This window comes from Lissotriton helveticus, chromosome 11, assembly GCF_964261635.1.
Source record: "Lissotriton helveticus chromosome 11, aLisHel1.1, whole genome shotgun sequence".
NCBI lineage: Eukaryota > Metazoa > Chordata > Amphibia > Caudata > Salamandridae > Lissotriton > Lissotriton helveticus.
This window is the reverse complement of record NC_136072.1, coordinates 764,587,433-764,610,306: the sequence shown is the minus strand read 5'-3', so window position 1 is coordinate 764,610,306 and position 22,874 is coordinate 764,587,433.

The window sequence follows — 22,874 nt, the reverse complement described above, 5'->3', positions numbered from 1 at the left end:
TTTAACACTCACATTAAATAATATTGACATCAATTATCTATATTTTGTTACGTGGCCCCAACATAGGACCTGATTCTGATGCCGTTAGGAAGGGTTCCTAACAGCATTTGGTCATTCAAATCGGATTGGGAATGTGTCTTTCCAAATGACTCAGAAGGTTTCCAACCGACTAAGTGTGAGGCAAATTAGGCGTTAGGAATATCCCAATCCAAACCCAACGGCATTTGGAACAACCAAGCTGTACGGAGCAGAATTGTAGTTCTCTACCGGCCGTGTTTCCAAACGACCGAGTACAATGCTGGATTTAGACAGCCTTTACAAATCGGGCTTTCTGACTTGACTCGGCAGTCGGAATCAGACTTTGGGTGCCTGCAGTGGGCCCCCCTGCACCTGAAGCCTTCCCAAACGGGCCCATGGGGGTACCCATGGGTCTTCCGCTACCAGCCATGCACAGTGTGGCAGGCCCGGGGGGAGGCCTCCACGGGGTGCCCAATTTCTCCCAGCCACCCCTTTCTTCAATGGGAGCCTATGCATTCAGTCGGAACAAAGGCTCTAATTGAAGTCAATGGGAGTCCAACCAAATCATATCTGGAAGCCTCAGGATGCATTGTACTCGGTCGTTTGGACTCTCCTGATCCGATTCGGTTGGAAACCATTCCCAAACCCATTCGGTTGGAAAGCTTTCCAACCCGCATCAGAATCGGGGCCATATGTATCTTTTGTTGAGGTTCCCGTTAAAATGTATTCCCTTCATGCTGGGTTTTCCTCCTAATGTTTACACCTTAATGCGCTCTCAGCATGCCCCTGCGATGGAAGTTCTGCTCAAGGGGAACTCCACTTATTATTTTTTTGCAGGTTTTATAGGGAGGAAAGGAAAACATTTATTTTACCACTAATGCGCACCCTCAATTTCAGGCAATGTCTTCCTGCTCTTTACCATTTCATTACCTGATCCCTTAACTTGCTACAGCATAACCTCGTTTTTATGTTGTGCTTTTAATACAAGAAAGAAACTTTTGAATGTTAATATATGATAATTCCTTTTATGAAATTATATTTTTCTATCTTGTTGCATTTAATTATATTAATTTGAAGAAGTTCATATGAAATTGTATATAGTTTTATATTTAAAAAAATCTTATGATTGCATTTAGAATACTTTTTATGCCATTCTTTTGTACTGGTGAAATAAAGTGATTGATTGATTGATTGACTATTGACTGCATCAATTGCCTGAAGATGACAAACTGCAATCCTCTTGTGGTCTGTAGCACAGGACATTGAAAGATCGATCTGACTTGATATCATTGCTTAAGGCAAGGAGGATGTCATTTTGTGATTATGAAAGTCAGTGCAGTCAGCGGCTCTTTTGAACTCTTGCCCAGTAAGCTGAAGTCCACTATTAAAATTTGATGACTTTTGGTATCCCTTATTTGGAATATGCTTTGTGCCAATATTTATCTATGGCAGATAAGGGTTTTTGGTTCATTTGGTAGTGGGACAAGTAAGTTAATTTTAAACTCCCCCAACACATATGGTGAGAGTGACGTGCTGCACACGGCTTTCTGATTGGTTGTCTATGACTGTGGCAGATGTGACACATGCTAAGTAGAGTTGGTTGCTCAATGGGGCGTTGCGGGGGGTGGCCGACCGGAGGGAGGCTCGCCCCCCCGGGGAGGTTTGGGGCCACGGGAGGAAGGGGGGGAAAGAGTTAGGACGGGGACAGGAAGGCGAGTTGAGCTGTTTGGGCGGCGTTGGGCTGGTTTTGGGCTCCTTTTGGGCTCCTTTTGGGCTGGGGTTAAATAAAGACGGCCATTTTGGGTCACTGTGCACCATCTTAGGGAAAGTGACCCAGCAGCCGGGTTAGGCAGGGAAGTTGTTGTAGGGAATTTGTGGTGACCGTTGGTTTGAGATATCGTTAGTGTGGTAGGCAGTGGGGAGCTAGCGTAGGACGTGGAGAGCAGTAGTGGGGCGGTGACATTTGCGGCGGCGAGTGGCGGTGTAACGGGGAGGCTTTGGACGCGGCAGGTCGGCGGGTGAGGCATTGATGTGGGCGGCCGGAGCGGTTCGTACCTGGGCAGAATGGCGGCTGAGGCGCGGGCTGATCCCAGAGTGCGCGAGGCTCTGCGCCTCTTGGGAGAAGCCGGCCGGATGGATCTCCTTCGCGAGGAAGTGCGGGTAAGGCCACCGCGGCGCGCTGCTGACGGCGCCGCGGCGGCGGTTGTGGCCTGTGAGCCGCCAAGGTCGAGGGTGAGGAGGGAGCGGGGAGCGGAGGCGGAGCAGCGCGCGGCGGCGCCCAGCGGGTGGCTGGGGCGCCGCTGCGAATGAGAGGTGCGGCGAAGAGGTGGGGAGGGGCTAAGAAGGCGCCGCTGCAGTTCGTGGGGGGGGGGGCTGGGGGTAGAGGGTCCGGGGCAGAGAGGCTCAGGGGGGGCGAAGGAGGCAGGCAGTGGAGTGAGGGGGAGAGGGGGGCAAAGAAGCAGAGGAGGAGTTCCAGGTTGGGAGGGGGGCAGGGGGGGCAGGGGACCGGGGACATGTTTGCCCAGAAGGGGGTGTGCACAGGAGGAGAGGGGGTCCTGAGGGGCTGCCAGGACACCAAGTGGTGGGGATTGGGGAGGTGGGGGGGCAGGGTGCCGAGGGGGGTGTGGGAGTGGGGGGGCAGGTGGAGGGGGGAGGTGTCTCCCTTGCTCATTGACGATTCGGAGGGGGAAGGGGAGGGGGAAGGGGGGGCAGGGGGAGGGGGAGGGATAGCGACCTGGACTGGGGGTCCTCGTCGGGAGGGGAGGGGGCGAGGTGGGGCCCAGCAGGCCGGTGTCGCCACGGGGTGGGGGTAGAGGTAGGGCAAAGGGGGGGTGGGGCAGGAGGGGGCCGGGAGAGGGGCGAGGGGGTGCAAAGGGGGAGGGGAGGGTGCGGTTCGTGGAGCCATGAAGGTGGTGGGTTGGCCGGGGGTAGTGGGGGTGGAGCGCGGGGATGTGGGGCGTGTGGGGGTTTTGGGGTGGGTGCAGGGGGGGAGGGGGAGCGGGGTGGGAAGGGGGGGATGGGGGGGGGTGGGGACGACCGGCGTGCCGGGGTGGGCATTCGGCGGCGTGGGGGAGAGGGGCGCCAGGAGGTTGGGGGGATGAAAGGGGTGAGTTTTCCTCGACTTTCCCACTTTTTTCTTGGCAGGAGCAGTTGGCAGGGGGCTCGGGTGAGCAGCATGCGGCTCCAACCCGCCGAGAGGATGGGCCGGCTCAGCTTTGTACGGGCGGCCACGCTCCACCGAGGGACCAAGCACCTGTGGACAGCGGATGGCAAGGGTGTAGGACTCCGACGCCCCCCTCCCGATGGGTCGAGACAGCCGCCGGGGGACGGGGATGGAGCGCGAATGTGGCTGGATACACGGACTATCATGCTGAGAGTGGGAGGAGGGGGAGTGTGGACCTGGGGGCATTGATGAAGGCATGCAGGGACAAGGCAGGATTTAGCAAGAGCAAGGGCTGTGGTCTGACGAGGCAGTGGAGGGAGGGGGAAGGAGACATGGAGTCGGAGGAGAAGGGGGAGCTCAGGGAGGGGGAGGGGGAGACGAGTGATGTTGTTGGCAGTATTTTGCAGGAACATCCCCGGCAGACGGTGCCACGAGTGACGGTCCCCCCAGCGGAACTGGTTAGGCGGCGGGATCCGGTGCGGACGCCAGCCTTGACGCCAGGTAAGGACGGTGCACGGTTGGGGAGTGGCTTGGGCGGGCCTCAAGGAGGCCGGGTGCCTGGAGGAGGCCAGGTGTCTGTGGGTACGGATGCTGGGGGTGGGGAGGCGGTGCGATTGGTGAAGGGCAGGTATGTGGTGGATGCGGGGGTAGGTACAGAGATGACGGAGGCGGCGGGCAAACCGGAGTCGGGGAGCGCTGCGAGCGGAGATGCGGCACAGGCAGGGGGGCCGGCGGCGGGCGTCGGGGCAAAGGAGCGTTGTGAGGTGCCAATCAGGAAGCTGCCCTATATGGGGGTGGCGAAGCCGCTGGGGGCGCACTTGTCATTAGCGATGAAGGAAAAAATTTGGGAAGGGGAATACGTGGAGATTCTGAAGTTACTTCACAGGGAATTGATGGCCAAGGAGGACTCAAAGGGGGAGGAGCAGGAGTTAGCTAGGCGCCCCAAGGTCCCGGTGACCATTGAAAATTGGTCGGCGGCCTTCTTGATCTACGCTAGTGTATACTGCGAAAAGTATCCGGACAGGTCGGTTGCATTGTTCAAATATATGGACGTGGTGCGGCGGGCGCAAGTGACGTACGGAGGTTACGCTTGGTCGCATTACGACGAGGAGTTTCGGGCACGCATGGCGTCGGATCCGGAGGCGCAGTGGGGCGAGTTGGATGTGGATTTGTATCAGCAGACGATGAGTGGGGCGAAATTTGGCCGCACCATCTACACAGCCAGTGGGCTTCCGCTGGCGTCGACCCCCTTTACAGCCCGCCCCACCCGTGGGGGGGTGGGGTCGGGAGACGCCGGAAGTACTGTCAGCGTCGGGGCCTCCTGGGACTTCAATAGGGGGTCCTGTCTCAGGCAGACGTGCCGTTTTCGGCACGAATGTTCCAAGTGCGGGAAGAGACACCCAGTGGTGCGCTGCTGGGGGCTCGGAGGAGGGCCTGCGCAGGGACAACAGTCGGCGGCTCCCGGTGGGGGGTGAGGGGGGACAGGGGAGGGGGCAGTGCCTTGGGAAAAGGCTCGTACACCGGTTAGGTTGGACAGGCTGGAACCTCTCCTGGCAGCGTATCCGTGGGCGGACGATGCGGCTGTGCTGCGTAGGCGCTTCAGGGAGGGTTTCCGTTTGGGGTACGAGGGTCCGCGGATCGCTCGGTGGGCGGAGAATCTGAAGTCCGTGAATGCACACAGAGGCATCGTCCGGGAGAAGCTCTTTAAGGAGGTGAAGGAAGGGCGGATGGTGGATCCGTTTCAGGAGCCGCCCCTGCCGGACTTGATCATTTCGCCAATTGGAGTGGTTCTGAAGAAGGAGCCGGGTCAGTTCCGTCTGATTCAGCATCTGTCTTGGCCAGAGGGCATGTCGGTGAATTATTACATCTCGGCGGAGTTGGTGTCGGTGTCGTACTCATCGGTCGACGTGGCGAGGAGGCTGGTGACGTCTGCGGGGCGTGGCGCGCTCATGGCAAAATGTGATATGAAGTCTGCGTTCAGGTTGTTGCCGGTGCACCCAGCAGATCATCAGTTGTTGGGGATCCAGTTTGACGGACTCATTTTCGTGGATAGAGCACTACCTATGGGGTGCTCGGTGTCGTGTGCGTTGTTTGAGAGGTTCAGCTCCTTCTTGCAGTGGGCTTTTTCCTGGCACACAGGCTCTGAGGCGGTGACGCACTACCTGGACGACTTCTTCCTGCTGGGTCGGCCCGGTTCGACGGACTGCCAGCGGCAGCTGGACGGTTTTACGGACCTAATGGGTTACCTAGGGGTGCCCTTGGCGCCAGAGAAGACTCAGGGTCCGAGCACGGTGCTGTCCTTCCTCGGGATAGAGCTCGACTCAGCGGCCATGGAAGCACACCTACCGGAAGATAAGCGGGTGGTGATGATGAACTTGGTGAGGGGCATGTTGGCCAGGCCGAAGGTGAAGGTGCGGGAGGTGCAGGTGTTGCTCGGGCATTTGAACTTTGTGTGCCGCGTGGTGCGGGCGGGGAGGACGTTTTGCCATCGGTTGGGGCTGGCATTGTCCGGCCTGAGGTTGCCTCATCATCACGTGCGTTTGTCGGCAGGTTCGAGAGAGGACTTGAGCATGTGGATGGCTTTTCTGGGGCGCTTTAATGGAGTACCCATGGCGCCGCCAGAGGACTGGCAGTGGGATGTCACGATGTCATCGGACGCGGCGGGAGTCGGCGTCTTCGGTTTGTACTGGGCAGGGAGGTGGTGTGCGGAGCAGTGGCCGGCTCAGTGGCAGGCGGGGGGGAGGAGCATTGCGTTCCTGGAGCTTTTCCCGTTGGTGGTGGTGGTGGCGGTGACGGTGTGGGCGCAGGAGCTGGCACACAAGCGAGTCTTGTTCAGGGTGGACAATATGGCGGTGGTGCAGGTGGTGAATCGGCAGTCCGCAAGGGAGCCACAGGTGCTGAAGCTGATGCGCGTTTTTGTCTTGAAGTGCCTGAAACATGACATTCTGTTTCAAGCTCAGCATGTGCCGGGGGTGGACAATGACATTGCGGATGCTTTGTCTCGTTCACAGTGGCAGAGGTTCCATGGGCTAGCCACGGAGGCGGCCGCAGTCAAGACGCCGGTGCCGGAGGAGCTTTGGTTGGTGGGAGAGCGCGGGTCGTTCAGTTGGTGAGGTCGTCTGTGGCGGCATCCACGTGGAAGGCGTATGAACAAGCTTGGCAGGAGTTTCTACGTTACGGAGCGGTAAGGCAGCATGGCAAGTGGCGTCGGGAAGAGCAGGTAGTGCGGTTCATGCTCGGTTTGATGGACAAGGGGCTGGCGAGGGTGACCATTGCGGGGAAACTGGCAGGAGTGGCTTTCATGGGGAAGCTATGGTGGGGTTATCCGCCTTCGGCAGGAGAGTTGGGGGGGCGTCTCTTGGAGGGTTGGGAGAGGGAAAAGGGGGCGCGGGAGCGGCAGCGACGTCCGATTACCGAAGTGATGCTGGAAGGGCTGGTGCGCCGTTTACCGGGAGTGTGCAGGAATCAGGCGGAGACGGTTTTGTTCTCCACACTTATGTCGTGGATATTTTTTGGAGCGTTCCGAGTGTCGGAGTTGGTGGGGTTGCAAGGACGGCCGGGTGTGAAGTGGGGGGAAGTAGAGTTGCGAGGTCGGGAGGTGGCGGTGCGACTGCGTCGGTCGAAGACAGACCAGCGTGGAGAGGGTACATGGGTGGTGCTGGGTCCCGGACCGGAGGGGGTTTGTCCGGCGGTGTGGGGGAGGCGACTGGCGAGGGGGCAGGCGCAGGACGGGGAGGAGGTTTTTTGCCGGGGAGAGGCGGGTCGGGTGACGGCAGCTCAGTTACTGTGGGTCCTGCGGCACGCCCTGCGGTCTATGGGTGAGGACCCGAAAGAATTCGGAACGCATTCTCTCCGCATTGGTGCGGCGACGGAAGCGGCGCGAAGGGGTTGGGGCAAGGATGAGATCAAAAGGCTGGGGCTCTGGAAATTGGACTGTTATAGGACGTACGTCAGGATGCGGGGGGTAGGAGTGGAGTGAGGTGGACATGTTTGGCCCATTGCTTATATATGTATCTTTGCAGGTGCGGTGGCGGGGCCTTCTGCGGCAACGATGAGCATTTACGTGGTGGGCCATTCCTTTGTAAAGAGAGCGGAGAGGGCCGAATGGGAAAGACACAGGAGCATCAATTTGGAGTTGGATGACCAGTTGTTTAGGTGCCATTGGATGGGAAAAGGGGGCATGCGTTGGCACGAGTTGGTGCCGGTTTTGAATAATGTTGTGTTCCCCGGGGGGTGGGGGGGTCTGTCCGGATGTGGTAGTCATTCACCTGGGAGAGAATGATTTGGTGCAGTGTAAAGGTCTGGCACTAGTAAAACAAATGGAGAGGGATTTGCTGGAAATCAGGAGACAGTGGGCGGAGTGTTACGTCATTTGGTCGGACTTCATCCCCAGACGATGCTGGAGGGGGGCGGAGAGGCCTGCGGCTATTGACAGGACACGGAGGAAGATTAATAGGGAAATGCGGGCCTTTTGGGAGAAGGAAGGTTTGGGTAGGATGGAACACCCGGAGCTGAGATATGGGGCAGTGTATTTCTTTAGGGAGGATGGAGTGCATTTATCACGATACGGGATGGAGCTCTATATTGTGCAGCTGAAGGAGGCAGTGGATCGGGCTGTAGGGGTGTGCAGGTATCCGAGGGTGCAGGGGCCCTAGGGGGGGGTCGGAAGCCGTTGGCGCTTCTGAGTGGCGCTTTTTCCTAGTTAAGGGGGGGGGGGTAGGATAGGTGGAATGAGGTTCCTGGACAGAGGGGGAGGGAGTATACAGATGGCAAGAGTTTAAACAGTTGAGGCAGGTGTTTGGAGAGTTGGTACTTAGGTTTATGTTGGTTGCGTGGGGCAATGGTTTAGGGGTGGGGGTGGGGGGTTTGGTCAGGTATGTGCATATTTAGTTAGGCCTAGTTTTGTACGGCAAAGGCCAAGGATGTGGTATGTTTAAGATTTATTTATTTAGGGTTTTGTAAAGCGCGTAGTAACCCGTAAGCATCCCAGCGCTAAGGTCAAAACAATCCAGAGGGTAACATAATGGGGAGGGAAGAAAGAAAAAGAGAAAAAAATGGAGATCAGGGAAAAAGGTGAGTTTTCAGAAGTTTTCTGAACCGGAGATAGTCTGGTTCCATCCTTAGATTACGGGGGAGGGCATTCCACAGGCGGGCCGCGTTGACAGAAAAACGCCGCCCGCCAGTGCGGATCTTGTCCGCCAGTGCGGACAAGATGCACCTGTTTCCCAATAAAGCGGCCTTTATCACACCATATGTTGTCTCCGGTCGGTCTTTCCCATCCCCATCTCCCGATGGGCCCCAATGGGGCTTTGCGGGGGGTGGCCAACCGGAGGGAGGCTCGCCCCCCCGGGGAGGTTTGGGGCCACGGGAGGAAGGGGGGGAATAGTTAGGACGGGGACAGGAAGGCGAGTTGGGCTGTTTGGGCTTCTTGGGCGGCGGTGGGCTGGTTTTGGGCTCCTTTTGGGCTGGGGTTAAATAAAGACGGCCATTTTGGGTAACTGTGCACCATTTTAGGGACAGTGACCCAGCAGCCGGGTTAGGCAGGGAAGTTGTTGTCCCTCCCACCCTCCCTAGAGATTTGGTTGCGAGCGGTTGCGGGGCCTGGGTTTGCCCGGTGTGGGGGGGGGGTCTTTTCTGGAGGGGTTTTGTTGGGAGCAGGTGCCTCTTTTGGTTAGGTGGCTGAGATCTGATGTCGCTGGGGGCAGGTGCTGGTAAAAGTTTGTTGGGGTGGCGCTTTTTCCTAGTTAAGGGGGGGGGTAGGATAGGAGGAATGAGGTTCCTGGACAGAGGGGGAGGGAGTGTACAGATGGCAAGAGTTTAAACAGTTGAGGCAGGTGTTTGGAGAGTTGGTACTTAGGTTTATGTTGGTTGCGGGGGCAATGTTTTAGGGGTGGGGGTGGGGGGTTTGGTCAGGTATGTGCATATTTAGTTAGGCCTAGTTTTGTACGGCAAAGGCCAAGGATGTGGTATGTTTAAGATGCACCTGTTTCCCAATAAAGCGGCCTTTATCACACCATATCTTGTCTCCGGTCGGTCTTTCCCCTCCCCGTCTCCCGATGGGCCCCAATATTTTTATTTTGTGAGACTAGTGTGTGCATTTCTTGCAAATGTAACTTTAATCAGGTTGTGGTTTATCATTTATCCTACATCTAAAGTCAAATGTGCAGCTTTTGTCTGTGAAACTTTCCTGGAGCAGAGACGCCTTGCGAACATGGGAAACTAGATGTGAGCCATATGTGCAGTGCTGACAATATTCTGCCTATGGTATACAAAAACAAGGTTTTTTGCAGCCCAAAGTTATTATTTCTGTTTTTTTCTATTTTTCCCAAACTTACTGCATTTATTTTGGTATGCATTGGTCGTGTGTATATGCCACTGATTCGTTTTATATTATTGCAGTCTCCCTGCTGCTGTTCTGAAGGTACTGGCAACTGTGGGGTGGGCCCTTAAAATTCATAAACATGTTTGAGATATTATATTTACAATTCTTGCACTGCATTCTTTTGATGGTGATAATGCTGTGGAGGCAGAATGGCTGTTCCGCTGTTTTACTCCCAAATTTCCAGCATATTGTCAAGCAATCTACATCATTTTTTGTGTAGGCTAAAGATATAGGGGCTAACTTATGAGAAACTAATGCAGTGTGGTGCCACAAGTTAATTTTCTGCGCCACGCTGCATTAGTTTCGAGGTACAAGGATGCAACATATTTAATGCAACATGTCACATTTCTGTGCCTTTCCCTGCTCTGGTGCACAAACTGCTGCCATGTGCCAGCGCAGGCACACTTGCGCCATGGTGCAAGGATGCCTTTGTTGTGGGGAGATTGTTTTTGTGCAAGAAGGTGCATCCTCCTGCACAATAAAAATCACTTTAGGAGATTTCCTCTTCCAATGCGTACTGTAGAATGCAGCATGCATCGAAAGAGGAAAAAACTGGGAGAAATGAAAACATTTGTCCTTGTTGCGCCTCGCTACACCATCCTTGGGGATAACGTAACATTCTGACGCATATCCAGGTTTATGATTGCACGTAAATCTGGAAATGCATCAGTGGACATGGGAGTTGCGTGGGAACACCCAAAGCAACTTCCTTGCACGCCCCTAACACGCAAAGTGTTGCGTGAAATGGGGCCATATTTATTTGCACACGTAAAGCCATGCCAGGTGGCTTTATATGTGCTCATAAATTTCACACAGCAGGTTGCGCTACAGGTGCGTCACGCAATGTGAGGCAACAATGGGGCAAAGGGCTCATAAATAAGCCCCATAATTACTGACTTTGATTTTTTTTCAGGCTCACTGCTGCTAGGGGGTGTGTTCAGCCTCGTGTGCCTCCACCCCATGTCATTTCTGTTTTTTGCTGTTGTTCCCAAATACCTTGACTTTGTCCTTCGTTATGTATCTAGAGGAGGGGAAGGCGCTGTGTGAAGACCACAGCTATTAAACTTAAATGTCATTTTTTTAAATTTAAGCAGCGTCACAGCTGCTGTTCTTGGGGCTCTCTGGGCCTGTATTTTATTTCAAATTTGAGGTTTTTTGTGCTATCCATGTGCTGCATTGATTTGGCAGTCGAGGGAGTGTTAGAGAGGGAGGTGGGGTGGAGGGTGTTTGAGAAGGATGCTCCAGGAAGATCAGCCGTCTTGCCTTTGTCTTCATGCATGCCTACTTTCACTTTGTACAGCACTCATTGTGCTTATTCTCACTATGGATAAACCACAAACTCCTTTACTGGGAACAACGCAGACGTCACTATTCCTGATATGGATAAGTGCATCACTATTGAAACACAAAAAGAACCATTAATTTGGTGCCCATGAAAAGGTAGAAGAGACACATGAGCAATCAATAAAATGTTGAATTGTTTACTTTACCCAGTACGTAATTACAGGAAATTGTTTTTAAAACATTAGCCCTTGTCAATGTACAGCTATTCTACTCAGACAAGACAAACTAAGGGGCTCATTATGATGTCGGGCAGAAAGCTTCCAAACGACACCGACACGGAATTCGGACCGACCGACTTGTGGTCAGTGGTTCCACCCGCCGCATTAGATATGACCGAACTTGGATTACCACTGTTTCCTATGAGAGCTAGTGTTCCGTCCAATAACAGGCCATAACACAGGCTCCTATGGGGAAATGGGGTGTGTGTGGAAATCCTGCACCTTGTTGCCGGCACCCCACGGTGCCGGCCACACATCGCAGGGTTTTACAGGGGGTCTCTTAGGGACCCCCTCGGCCCTCAACCCGAGGCAGCAGGATGAAGCTGGCCCTGATGGGGTCCCCTAAAGTCACTTTCTGACAGCCGTTTCGTGTCAGACAGGCTGACACAGAAAGACTGTTGGAAATCAATATCCCAATTCTGAGGACGGAAACGCTGTGGGTGTACGATGCGGTTCCGAAAGATGGTTATTAGAGGTTGTGCCAGAAAATAGTTCAGATTGCTCTTTGCGCTTAGGTTGTTGTTCATCAGATGTTATTGATATCATTTATGTCACTCACAATATTATGTACAGCTCAAAATGTTTAGCTATCAATGGCTGGTAACTATGCAAAATTACCTTTATGTGGCGTTGCTTGCATGGATTATTTATTAGTTTGGTGACATTTTCAATCAGTGCAATAAAATTTTAAGATGGCCGCCACAGAAGCCTCTGGGTCTGGTAATCCTACAGTCTTTCCTTTATGTTATCACAAGGTGTGTTTTAAAACTAAAAAGAATAAACACTATGTCACCCGTGATCAAGGCATCTGGAGCGCAGAAATGCGTAGGGTGTCTCTCCATTCCATTTGCTGTTAATAGTGACTGGTTTTCACTTACCTGCGATATACATACATTTTCATTGTAAAGATATGCGTGGTAAAGGCATATGTGTGGTAATGGATGCGTGGTGAAGGCATGCGTGATAATGGCATGTATGGTCCGTCATACATGCATTCACCCTACTATGTAGATATTCCTCTTGAACGCTTTTATTTTGTTCACCAGTCTCCATGCTGCTTTCCTTGGGATGCTGGTGGCTTGTGTTCCCTTAGATGTTATTGTTGTCTGTTGCATTTATTTCTAACGTTTCCGCATTTGCCCTGGAGTGAGATATAAACACATGTTTCTTCTTTTCTTTTCGTCCCAGGACAAGGCTAGGAGCTTATTTACAAGCCTCTTGCACCGCCGATACGTCACTTTTTCAAATATTAAAAGTGGTGCACCAGTGACTCAAGGGGCTTGTAAATAGGCCCCTAGGATTGTTCGTTTTATCAAACAAGCAGGCTCTCAAAGAACAGAACAGAGGTGCTTTGTGAGAGCTCTTTTTGTATGAGCCATTATTGCTATATTATTGCATGATGCAGGTCAGGACTGTGATGAATTGTGTAAGAGTTGCATATGTCTCAGTTCTATTCAGTTGTGGCTGGTGAGCATGGGTGTGAGGGGCAGAGCACCACATCTCAATAATGAAGGAGAGTAAGAACCCACAAGCAGCTCCTGCTCCTCTGTTTTAAAACAAACTTGAGATTTTTGTTGTTGTTTTTGTTTAGGTGGAGGAGAAGCTGTGCATGTGTCCGACGAGGCTTTTACACACTCTTGAGGCACTGACCAGCACAGTGACGTCCGGGTGGTGGGCGAGGCCAGATTTAGTGGAGCTGCTGCTGTCTGCCCTGGGACGTTTATTGGTGTGGTCAGGGTGGAGTCAGCTAAGTCCTATTACTCAAAATAGCAGGGGGCTGGGCATGCCTGTGCTGTTGAGGTGGGAGTACGGGTGGTAATTGGTGGGATGTGAACACTGGGCTCCACCCTCACTTTGTAAGGTCACAGCTGGCTACTGTTGCAAGAGGATGAGAATGAATCCGGTAGGGAACAGAAGAACAAATCTGTATTTACCAACTTCATAGACTGTAACGTTCTTTTAATTGCTTTTGTGCAGTGAGCTCTCCAGTGGGGCCCGATTCTGCTTTGTTTGTTTCACTTGTGGCTTTGGGTGGGAAGGGAGGAGGGTTGCCTACAGGCTGTGGAAAGTTAGGCCACCTAATTCCTGACAAAAAAAAATCTCTTTTCTGTTTTATCATGGATGAAAGAGTAATTGTTCTTTGGTCTTGTCCAGTAAGTTTAAACTGCCTTTTGACGTGATATTGAAAGCGCTGCTGGTACACATGCCATATTTCAGGAAATTTTAGAATGCACGTCTTTAAAATATGCCCTGTTTGACCGCTAAAATTACCCCGACCCAGGTTCTCATTCTCAGCTCCTGAGAGAGACGAGCTCTTTTGTTTCTATTGTTTCTTGGTCAAAAAGAGTGACAATGCACTGGGAACGTCAGACCCCGAGACACTGCAGAGTGCACTGTGTGCTGAGCTCTTGGCTCTGTGCCCAGCCATGTGACAGACATATAGTATTGTCAGACTGTCTGTTTCTCCTGAGCCTAATCCACTCCGGTCAACCTTTGTGTCGCCACCCTTCGTCTGAAGGGAAGGAAGGTGGGTGTAAAGTACTTGAGGCTTTTGTTTTAAATATAGACTTTCATATTATAATTGCTAATTTGCCAATCTGGTGGACGTTGCATTTGAAGCAAGCTGTGTTGTGCTTTTTCAACCGAAGCTACCTGGCCTTTAATTAATGTCGGTTACTAAAAGTACTCTCATTTTATGTTCCTGTAATCTTTAATTTAACCCATGGCACCGTTCCTCTTTATGCAGATAGGTACAGAACTACACACACTTTGAAATTCTCTATACACCGTCAGTTGCTGCTTCTAAACCCTATAAATAAATGTTATTAATCCATTTAATGACACTTTTTGCTACCGTTCATGGGAACCTAACTTGTGAAATTCAGGTCACTGGAGATGACAGTATCTAGTGTTAACTTACTGCCCCTTACCACTAGTGTGTGCTATTTTGCTCTAGTTTGTTTTAAACTTGCTGTGTGGATAAAATATAATTATTCTTGTTTTGGGTTGCACAACAGCGTTGTCTGACACCTAAATAAACTGAGCAAAGAAGTAAGGGCCTCATTTATGAAAAGTGATGCATCATGAAAACAGCGATGCGCCACTTTTCATTGCGCCCTCCTTGCTACATGCTGGATGCATCATATTTACAGTATAATGCATCATGTCACAAGGAGTTACAGATACGTCAGTATTTGTAACGTATCTGTACGCGCAAAAATGATGCGTTGCTGGAAAATGTCACAAAAATGACGCAACCTCAGCAATGTGTCCTTTCACATGGGGCAAGCCCCATGTGAAAGGGCCTGTGTCAGTCTTACGACTGCTGTGAGGCAGGCGTAACATATTGACGCAATGGCGTCCTAGAAGTGAGGCAATGAAATCTTATAGATTTCACTGCGTCACTTCTATGAGGCTTACTTGCGTGGGAATGCCCCTCTGCACACATTATACCTGACGCAGGTATAATGTAGCACAGGGGTTTACAAAGTGGTTCATCTGCTTAGATGTGTCACTTTGTAAATAGGACGCAACAGGGGGCATGTTTTACGCTGCTGCTGCATCACAAAAAGTGATGCAGTAGCAGCGCAAAACTGACGCAAGGCCTGATAAATAAGGCCCTACATTCCTACAATATGACTGAGCTCACTCTTACAGTATTGTGGCTCTAAAAGCACCATAGTGTACATATTGCACCATGTAACAGTCTCCAGGCCTAGCGTTTCTATGCAACAATTGCTGCTGAGTAGTGACCACCCATTCCCCGATACTTTTATCGTCCTAATTTAAAGACAGTTATGCCTGGCTGTATAAGTCCTTTATAGTAATGGTGTTACCTTTGATTTGGGCATCATCTGGTGAGCCTATTGATCCCACGGACATTCCTGGCCATCCAGGCAAGGAATGCTCTCTATTTATAGGAGAGTTATTTGTTCCTAACGAGGTGCAAGAAATACATGCAAATATTTCTGGGGCCGTCCAAGAGTAGAGGAGAGAAATGAGGAAGGTGGTTGTGAAAAATAGGGGAAACTGAAAAGCTATTAGGAAATGCAGTAGAAAACAAATTAGAGTTCCTGTGGAGGGAAGTTAGATGAAAAGTTAGAGATTAAATGACTTAAAGGAAGAGATATGCAATTAGGTCAAAGGAAGAGGAAGAAAGTAAAAATGATAGACAGGGTGAATAGGAAGTAAGACATTGAATGGTGATGGATAAAATAAAAGCAAGAATGTACTGGAGTAAAACGTGAAAAAATCAAAGTAGAGAATGAGGGAAGAAAGAGAAGAAAGAACACAAGAGAATAAACAATATCAGATGGGCTAAGAAGATGGTGAGGAGGGAGGAGAGCAGAAAGTTGCAGGGTGCCTGGGAACATGGGGCAGTTTATTTGGCAAAATATGGTATAAAATGTAAAATTGTATCCTCTAGTTTAAAATAGAATTTTGCAAGGGGGGGGGGGCAAAGCCTCTGATTTCTTCCTACATAACTCGGGTTCTCTTTCTTTGCTCGTTCAGTCTGTGGAAATTCAGGGAGGTTTTAACGCTTAACAGTTTAGAATTGTACCAGCCACTGTCCGTGATAGCTGGGTGCATTACAAATCAGAGAAGGGGTGCACTGTGAAAGCTCTACGGATGTCTGAATATGGTTGCATCAATAAATTCTGCATTCCAGGGCAGCGGTGCTTTATGAGATACCTGGATGTCCTGTAGTCCAGTGCATTTTGTATTAAGTGTGCATTGTAAAGCTCTGTTGATGTCTCGGTACTGGTGTTTGAGATCAGAGGGAGGTCAGTTCTCATCCTCATCCAGTTCTGGATTCATCTTTGCATTCTTGTACTTGTAGTTTTGTTTCAACTGTAGTTCCTCTGTGACTATAGACCCCAGAATGCAAAGAAAACACGACCTGTATTGCACAGCACAGTTAAGCAGGGCCTATGAATTTTTTGGCTTGAGGAAGAAAGAGCATTATGAATGTATGTATTGTTTTAGGAGTTGATTCATGTCAGGTCTGAGTGCCTCATTCAGTTCTATATATCCACTTTGCATTCTGGTACTTGCAGTTTTTTTCTGCATGACTATCAGTCTTAAGTATCCGAAATAAAAATTAGGCTGAGGTATAAACTGAACTACTAATGCTGCTCTAGGATACAAGAAGCATGCGAGATTGTCGGCATAGCTGTGGCGGGTGAGGAGATAAAACTAAAACAATACAATAATTGGTATTTTGGTATATGCAAGGGCAAATAAACTGCACATGCACAAGTGGCAGACATTTACTTTTTCATGCACTTGCAGAAAATCTGGAAATTCCATTAAGTGTCTTGCAGCTTAGCCTCACACCCTAGTCTTTACTAGCCTCACTCCGTAATTCTCTACTTTGGCCCTGGTTCTGAGTTTCTGGGAGTTTCTTGACTCCTGTGCAAACCCTTGTTAGCGTGGAGGAAGAAATTCTTAGTTGGTTGGTATTTAATGCATCTGATAATTACTGTTTGCATGTTATAACTCATACATCATGAAACTTCAGCAGGTCAAACCTGCCAGAGTTTAACAGGAAAGTACAATATATAGTATGTACTGTGATATGAATCTTTTAGTGGGTTAAGTACCAAAATCCACTTTATTATCACAGAAACTGGGAATAGGTGCAAGATATTGCACCGAAAAATTCAGAACCCCGCGGTATATGATTTTATTGGTGTGGTAAATAGCTCCTGGAATCTTACGAACACTGGATGAGGCCCCAAGTTTGAGGATCTGTTCTTTTTTTCTCATTAAAGCACAATGTAAATGCGTGTCAGTGGGTTATTTGTCCTCTTGTCAAATAGCTAAATGCTAAATGCTAAAACAAACCGTCTGCAGTAAACTACTAACCTTTAATACAGGATATAAGTATTGCATCCTATTTTCTCGGCTGATAGATGTAACAAACCAATTCTTGAAACGAATGAGTACATCTATTTAAATTAAGTTACTTAAATTAAGTTACTACTGTATCAGAACTGGAAATCCCGTGTTCGGTAATTTACCAATTGTAGCCAGCAGAGGCCACTGTGCTCCCAGTTATAAACAATTCCTGTTGTCATATGACGGCGGTGGTTTCAGTGGGCACAAGAAATGTACTGCACATATTTCTTCTATTGAACGATTGAACAGTAATGTTTATCAGACACTGGCCCCTACTGCCTGAGGAGGTTTGACATCATTTAACACTGTTCATGTCAGGGCGAGGAGATGGAACATTCGTGCACTCTCGGTCACCAAGGATATGAGCACATGTTTCGCAACTGAAAGCATTTAGAGAAAGCTCAGTTGGTTAAGGCGTTTGCTGCAGAGACCTGTGCTGTGTACCGCAGGCTTAAAATATTAGCAACTAGGGGGCATATTTATGTCGGACTTGCGCCACGTTTACGCCGCCGTTGCGTCACGCGGCGTAAACGTGGCGCATCCCTGCGACCCATTTACAACGTGACGCATCTAGGCAGATGCGTCACGTTGTAAAGCCCTGCGCCACATGTAGGCGTTCCGGCGCAGGGTGGGCGTTCCGGGGCAGGTGCGCCTCGCAAAAGTGCCTGCATGAAATCTATAAGATTTCACGCAGGCACTTTTAGGCCAATGCTGCGTCAAAACCCTGCACCTGCTTGAAGCAGGCGTAAGGCTTGACGCAGCATTGGACAGATAGGGCCCCCCAGAGAGTTGCTGGAGCTGCATCGCAACTCCAGCAATGCGCCGCCTTTACGGCACAGATGCGTCACGCATCAGTGCCGTTTTTGCCCCATGGTGCGCCGCATTGTAAATGCGGCGCACCATGGGTGGCGGAGTTGCGGCGCACAACAACTGGCGCATCCCTGGGGATGCGCCAGTTATTGTAAATCTGCCCCTAAGGCTTTAATCCTTCCGATGCTGATCAATTGAGGACAATTAGGCAACAGCAGTGCCTCTTATTTACTGTGATATGGAGGTCAGGCACTCGGCATCAAGAACCGTATATACAAAGAATACATTATAGAAAGTTCCATGCGTTTACCACACGCCGAATTTATGCATAGAATTTTTTTGAATTGCTGTGCAATTTGGAGTGTCAGTTTTCTTTCTTTATTAATTACAGGTGTGGAGGGAGTTCCAGGGGGCTGCTATTTCATCGGAACCAAATTGCCTATTGTGCGCCAAGCACAGCTGCAGAACAGGACTTGCTACGGTGATCTTTCACTCTTTTTCAAGATAGAAAGAAAACAACCTTTTTCACCCAATTCAAATGTTCGAATAGCTGGTGAGCGGGGTTGGGGCGGGGGAGAACAATCGCACACGACGTTTTGTTGTGATTTGTGTACCAGAGCCAAGAGGCTCCAAGTCTTGTGTGACGGGCCGGTAGTTTTCCTTTAACACCGATATAACAGTCTAAAAAAATTCGAGCAAGCAAAGTGATGTTGGATAAAAAGCCCGGACTGGTTGAAGGTGTCACGCATGGCATGGAGATACTTGGAAGCTGCATGTTCTAATATTATTAAGTGGGCAGCAGTGAAAGATTCCCTCACACGAAGAATAGGCACAAGGTAGGGGACAGGAGCTGGAGGGTCACAGAACAGGGAAAAAAACATGAACAAGCGGTGCAAGCGTCTTTCCCACAGAACAAGCATAACACAGGTAGCAGCGATGTAAACTTCTATTCCACAGAACAGGCATAACACAGGTAGCAGCGGTTCAAGCTTCTCTCCCACAAAACAGGCATAACACAGGTAGCAGCGATGTAAACTTCTCTCCCACAGAACAGGCAAAACACAGGTAGCAGTGGTGCAAGCATCTCTCCCACAGAACAGGCATAACACAGGTAGCAGCGGTGCAAGCATCTCTCTCACAGAACAGGTATAAGACAGGTAGCATCGGTGCAAGCATCTCTCCCACAGAACAGGCATAACACAGGTAGCAGTGGTGCAAGCATCTCTCTCACAGAACAGGCATAAGACAATGTAGCATCGGTGCAAGATTCTTTCCCACGGATCAGGCATAACACAAGTTGCAGCGATGTAAACTTCTCTCCCATAGAACAGGCATAACACAAGTAGCAGCGATGTAAACTTCTCTCCCACAGAACAGGCATAAGACAGGTAGCAGCGGTGCAAGATTCTTTCCCACAGAACAGGCATAACACAGGTAGCAGCGGTGCAAGCATGTCTCTCACAGAACAGGCATAAGACAGGTAGCATGGGTGCAAGATTCTTTCCCACGGATCAGGCATAACACAAGTAGCAGCGATGTAAACTTCTCTCCCATAGAACAGGCATAACACAGGTAGCAGCGGTGCACGCTTCTCTCCCACAGCACAGGAATAACACAGGTTGCAGTGGTGCAAGCATCACTTCCACAAGAATAACACAGCTATTAGCAGTGCAAGATTTTCTCCCATAGAACAGGCATAACACAGGTAGCAGTGGTGCAAGCATCTTTCCCACAGAACAGGCAAACAGGTAGCAGTGGTGCAAGCTTCTCTCCCACAAGAATAACACAGGTAGCGGCAGTGCAAGAATCTCTCCCACTGAACAGCCATAACATGGGTAGCAGCGGTGGAGGCCTCTCTCCCACAGAATCAACAATCAACATAACACAGGTAGCAGCAGTGCACGCATCTCTTCCACAGAACAGGAAAACCTCAGGTAGCAGTGGTTCAAGCTTCTCTCCCACAGAACAGCCATAAGACAGGTACCAGCGGTGCAAGCTTCACTACCACAGAACAGGAATAACACAGGTAGCAGCGGTGCAAGCTTATCTCCCACAGAACAGCCATAACAAAGGTAGCAGCGGTGCAAGCATCTCTCCCACAGAACAGGCATAACACAGGTAGCAGTGATGTAAACGTCTCTCCCACATAACAGGCATAACACATGTAGCAGCGGTGGACGCTTCTCTCTCACAGAATAGACATAACACAGGTAGCAGTGGTGCAAGCATCTCTCCCACAGAACAGCCATAAGACAGGTACCAGCGGTGCAAGATTCTTTCCCATAGAACAGGCATAACACAGGTAACAGCGGTGTAAACTTCCCTCCCATAGAACAGGCATAACACAGGTAGTAGTGGTACAAGCATCTCTCCCACAGAACTGGCATAACAGCTAGCAGCAGTGCACGCTTCTCTCCCACAAGATTAACACAGCTAGTAGCGGTGCAAGCATCTCTCCCACAGAATAGACATAACACAGGTAGCAGTGGTACAAGCTTCTCTACCACAGAACAGCCATATCACAGGTAGTAGTGGTGCAAGCTTCTTTCCCACAGAACAGGAATAACACAGGTAGCAGCAGTGGAAGCATCTCTCCCACAGAACAGGAAAACCACAGGTAGCAGCGGTGCAAGCTTCTCTCCCACAGAACAGCCATAAGACAGGTAGCAGCATTGTAACCTTCTCTCCCATAGAACAGGCATATCACAGGTAGCAGCAGTGCAAGCTTCTCTCCCACAGAACAAGAAAACCACAGGTAGCAGCGGTGCAAGCATCTCTCCCACAGAATAGCCATAAGACAGGTAGCAGCAGCAGCGCGATATTCTTTCCCACAGAACAGGCATCACACAGGTAGCAGCGATGTAAACGTCTCTCCCTTAGAACATGCATAAGACAGGTAGCAGCGGTGCAAGCATCTCTCCTACAGAACAGGCATAACAGGTAGCAGTGGTTCAAGCTTCTCACCCACAGAACAGGAATAACACAGATTGCAGTGGTGCAAGCATCTCTCCCACAAGAATAACACAGCTAGTAGCAGTGCAAGATTCTCTCCCACAGAACAGGCATAACACAATCAATCAATCATTCAATCAATCAATCAGAGTACTTGTAAAGCGTGCTACTTACCAGTGAGGGTCCCAAGGTGCTCAGGGGAGAGGGGGGTGCTGCTACTGCTCGAAGAGCCAGGTCTTGATGAGTCTTCTGAAGGCGAGTAGGTCTTGGGTCTGCCATATGTGGGTAGGGAGGGTGTTCCAGGTCTTGGCGGCGAGGTAGGAGAAGGATCTGTTGCCGGAGGTCGTTTGTTGGATGCGGGGGACAGCGGCGAGGGCGAGGCTGGCAGAGCGGAGCTGGCTGGTGGGGGTGTGGAAGCTGAGTCTGCTGTTCAGGTAGGCTGGTCCGGCGTTGTGGAGTGCTTTGTGTGCGTGTGTGAGGAGCTTGAAGGTGATCCTCTTGTCGATGGGGGGCCAGTGTAGGTCTCTCAGGTGGGGGTGATGAGGTTGCGGTGGGGGACGTTGACGATCAGTCGGACGGAGGCGTTTTGGATGCGTTGTTGTCATCGTAGGTGTTTGGCTGGGATTCCTGCGTAGAGTGCGTTGCCGTAGTCCAGTCTGCTGCTGACGTCGGCCTGTGTTGCCGTTCTTCTTGTTTCAGTCGGGATCCACTTGTAGATCCTGCGGAGCATGCGGAGAGTGTTGTAGCAGGAGGAGGAGACGGCGTTGACCTGCTTAGACATGGAGAGGGAGGAGTCGAGGATGAATCCTAGATTGCGTGCATGGTCTGTGGGTGTTAGTGCTGTTCCCAGTGTGGTCGGCCACCAGGAGTTGTCCCAGGCTGAGGGGGTGGGTTCGAGGATGAGGACCTCCGTCTTGTCCGAGTTCAGCTTCAGACGGCTGCTCCTCATCCAGTCGGTGACTGCCTTCATTCCCTTGTGGAGGTTGGTTTTGGCGGTGTGTGGGTCCTTGGTGAGGGAGAGGATGAGCTGAGTGTCCCCAGCGTAGGAGATGATGTTGAGGTCATGATGGCGGCCACTTGTGCGAGGGGAGCCATGTAGACATTGAACAGCGTTGGGCTGAGGGATGAGCCCTGGGGGACGCTGCCGATGATGGCGGTGGCTTCGGATCGGAAGGGTGGGAGGCGGACGCTCTGGGTTCTGCCGGAGAGGAAGGACGTGGTCCAGTCAAGAGCCTTCTCTTGGATTCCAGCTTCTAGGAGGCGTGTCTTTAGAGTGCGATGGCAGACCGTATCAAAGGCGGGTGACAGGTCCAGGAGGATGAGGGCTGATGTTTTGGCGTTGTCTAGTTGGCGCCTGATGTCGTCTGTGGAGGCGATGAGGCTGTCTCGGTGCTGTGGTTTCGTCTGAATCCAGACTGGGACGGGTCCAAGATGTTGTTGTCTTCCAGGTGGTGGGCCAGTTGCATGTTGACGATTTTCTCGATGACCGTTGCCTGGAACGGGAGCAGGGAGATGGACTGGAAGTTCTTGAGGTCCTTGGGGTCCGCTTTGGGCTTCTTGAAGAGGGTGTTGATTTCGGCGTGCTTCCAGCTTTCCGGGAATGTCGCTGTTTTGAAGATGTTGATGACCATCCTTAGTTGGGGTGCGATGGCTGCGTCTGCTTTGTTGAATACGTGGTGTGGGCAAGGGTCAGATGGAGATCCTGAGTGGATGTACATGAAGCAGCGATGGGCGCTTCTCTCCCACAGAACAGCCATAACACAGGTAGCAGGGGTGGAAGATTCTCTCCCACAGAACAGCCATAACACAGGTAGCAGTGGTGCAAGCTTCACTACCACAGAACAGGAATAACACAGGTAGCAGCAGTGCAAGCATATCTCCCACAGAACAGGCATAAGACAGGCAGCAGAGGTGCAAGATTCTTTCCTATAGAACAGGCATAACACAGGTAGCAGTGGTGTAAACTTCTCTCCCACAGATCAGAATAACATGTAGCTAAAGCTTCTCTCCCACAGCACAGGAATAACACAGGTAGCAGCGGTGCAAGCTTCTCTCCCACAGAACAGGCATAACACATGAAGCAGCG